The sequence below is a fragment of the Primulina huaijiensis genome, unplaced genomic scaffold (genome assembly GCF_012295235.1).
Source record: "Primulina huaijiensis isolate GDHJ02 unplaced genomic scaffold, ASM1229523v2 scaffold41585, whole genome shotgun sequence".
Classification (NCBI taxonomy): domain Eukaryota; kingdom Viridiplantae; phylum Streptophyta; class Magnoliopsida; order Lamiales; family Gesneriaceae; genus Primulina; species Primulina huaijiensis.
Genome location: NW_027359912.1, coordinates 476 through 3,445, shown reverse-complemented (window position 1 = coordinate 3,445; position 2,970 = coordinate 476). Strand labels below are relative to the sequence as shown.

Below are 2,970 nucleotides of genomic sequence, written 5' to 3'. Positions count from 1 at the left end.
TTCTGGTCCTACAGCTTTCTCGAACCTCCCCAGCCTCTTGTCTCGAGTCCTAGCGTTGCTAGGACTCTTCCCTTGACTCATACATGACTCTAGCCCAGCCCTGGTCCAGCCCCACCCAAGCCAAGACACAAACCTAGGGCTGTAAACAAATTGAATCGAACCAAATTTTTAAAAATTTTCAGTATTCGAGCTCGAGTTCGAATCCGAATAAACATATTCGAAGCTCGAAAATAATTCGAATCACTACTAGAAATGGTGGTTTGTTTCATTGCTCAATTGTTATTCAAAAATATTAAAATGTATTACCTATCTACACCAAAAAAACAAGTATAACAAACCATTAAATATTAGTCCTGCTTGATTTCATTACACTTTAGAATCATCAATTTACAATTTTTCATCAAACAAAATATGTATCAAATTTCCAGTTAAGCCATTTCATCCAAACTTGAAAATCCTTCCTCAAATACCTGCACACAATAAAATTCGTATGTTTTTTTATTTGCATAAATACAGTAAACATCATAGAAAAAAATAGATAATGTATATAATTATTTACCTTCCAAAAGTTAAATATCAACACTATTTAACTATCAAACTTCAGCAAAATAGTTCAAAAGTCCATTCTTTTCTTAAATACCTGCATTCAGAAAATTCACATGTTTAATTTATTTATAAAAAACAGAAAAAAAAAGATAGTATACATAATTGTTTACCTCCCAAAATTTAAAGATCAACACTCTTCAACTATCAAAAGGCTATTATCAAGCAACATATAAGCTTGAACAATTTGAAGTTCAACAAAATAATTACATCATATTCAACTCCTCAAATCCTACAATAACAAATTATATTTATAATGCATTTTCACTATTTGATGAAAATGTGAATACAGAATAATAATAAGATAGATAATATGATTTCTTACCTTTCAAAACAGAAACATTTTAAACTACTTAATTATCAAAAGTCTAACCTCCCAGAATAATCAACTTATCAAGCAGTTACCATCCTGCATTTAAATAAAATAGTTACAGATTTTTTGCACGAGAAAAGCAAAGAAAATATACCAAAATGTGAGAGTAGCAACTAGCCAACATAATTAGTTATCTTCAGATGTGAAATACACATACCATTAATGAGTTCAATCGACTGGTAACTCAATTGACTTGTGCTATTTTTCAGCCTGCAATCAATAAAAATAAAACTTATGTAACAATGTACAAACTCGCTTAGAATTAGAAAAAAAAATACCTTCATCTTTCTCGCCACTCCATATCGTTTTTGACACCAATCTCCTCCACACATCAACATTTCCACAGTAGCAGGAGTTAAAGAAGCACGATACTTGTCAATAACACGACTCCCTGCACTAAATGTGGCCTCTGAAGCAACTGTGGTGATAGGTACAACTAAAATATCTCTGGCCATGGAAGATAATATCGGAAACTTGTACACATTCAACTTCCACTAACTCAAAGCATCAAACTCTTCTTTTGGATCAAATCGATGACATCCTTCCTCCAAGTAAACATCCAACTCCGATTTTTCTGGTTGCACAGTTTCCATCTATTTCAAATAAGAAGAAAATTCAAACCATCCTGATGATGAAGTAGTATTTTCTTCCACACTTTGACTCAATAGATTACTCCCTAGAGATTCTGAACCATTCCTTGATTCCTGGAGGTTTTCAATAGCACTTTCTGTATATTCCTTGTAAATATCATACAGAACTCTTCAAACATTCATAATATTATCTTGTGCATCTCATGTCGAATAAAGTCTTGGGAAAGTAAATTCAAGCACTCGCATTTTACACCTTGGATCCAAAATAGAACCTATAGACATCAATAAATTGCACTCTTCCCAATATTTATCAAACTTACTTTTCATTTTTTGAACCATTTTACGAATAAACTCTTCTTCATCAAGGGATTTTTCATCTAAAACCATCTTTACTCGATAAACTTCATTCAAAAACAAATTGGATGTGGGATACTCTGTAGAGCCCAAAATTCAGTACACGTAAAACTCATGCATTTATTTAATTGTTAATTCATTTATTTAAATTTAAAATGAGTTTAAGCGATGCATTTATTTAAATTACATTATTTATATGTTTATGTGATGCACGTTAAATGTTTTTCGAGTTTTATGTTTCAGGCGATTATTCAAGGCGGGATCGAGGAGAAGACCGGTGACGATTTTTTGCAAAATTTTAATGCGGTATTTTATTTTTAGTTGTGTTTGTGGCATTTTAAATAATTTATTTAGTTTTAACATTTTTAAATCCTAAATTATTTATTTAGTGATTTTAGAATTTTAAAACTTTTGAAGTTTAGCAAATGTACATTTATTTTAAATTAGAGGACTTTGCTTTGTAGTGAGAAATTAACATCTTTATTAGCATTTTATTAGCCTTTTGATTAGAATTTTAATTAGCATTATTAATTCCTAGTTAAGCAAATCAATTCCTTAATTTATCCTACTAACTCATGCACACACCACTAACACACACACCTACACGCTCTTTTTTTTCACACAACACACACATACACATTTCATTCCATATTTTGAGAGCAAAACCTAGGGTTCTACTAGTAAGAACAGCAGCCGCCCCTCCTCTGAATATTTCCAGCAAATTTTCGTGACTTTTCTTCAAGGAAAACGAGCCACTAATCGTTCTGGATCAATCCTCACGCCATCTCCGCTTCGGTGTCGTCGTCTCGGTATTTTTAATCCTCAAAAGACATGTATATTCTGTTTTTCCTGCGTCGATCATGTCATAGTATGCGTTGCGATATATTTTGTATGAAAACCATGTGAATGTTGTGTAGAAGTTTGAGCAATCATGTTTAGATCATTTTTGAAACCATTTTTTGGTCTAAAATCACGTTTTTGCTGTCTTTTTAAATACTCGATTTTTCGATCATGATTCTGAGAAAACGTTCAACATATGAAATGTAGAAA

General features: G+C 31.8%; 1 long non-coding RNA gene across 5 annotated transcripts; it reads right to left on the bottom strand.

Moving 5' to 3' along the window:
- Positions 1-326: 326 nt before the first annotated feature.
- Positions 327-1,989, bottom strand: LOC140969448 (uncharacterized). Of its 5 annotated transcripts, none has more exons than XR_012173939.1 (6): positions 1,255-1,989; positions 1,134-1,186; positions 929-1,012; positions 717-835; positions 560-640; positions 327-470 (listed from the first exon to the last, which is right to left on the bottom strand). It is a non-coding gene; the product is annotated as an uncharacterized lncRNA (long non-coding RNA). The 5 variants fall into 5 exon arrangements; XR_012173941.1 differs by having other exon boundaries at positions 977-1,012; XR_012173938.1 differs by having other exon boundaries at positions 1,134-1,265.
- Positions 1,990-2,970: the final 981 nt, after the last annotated feature.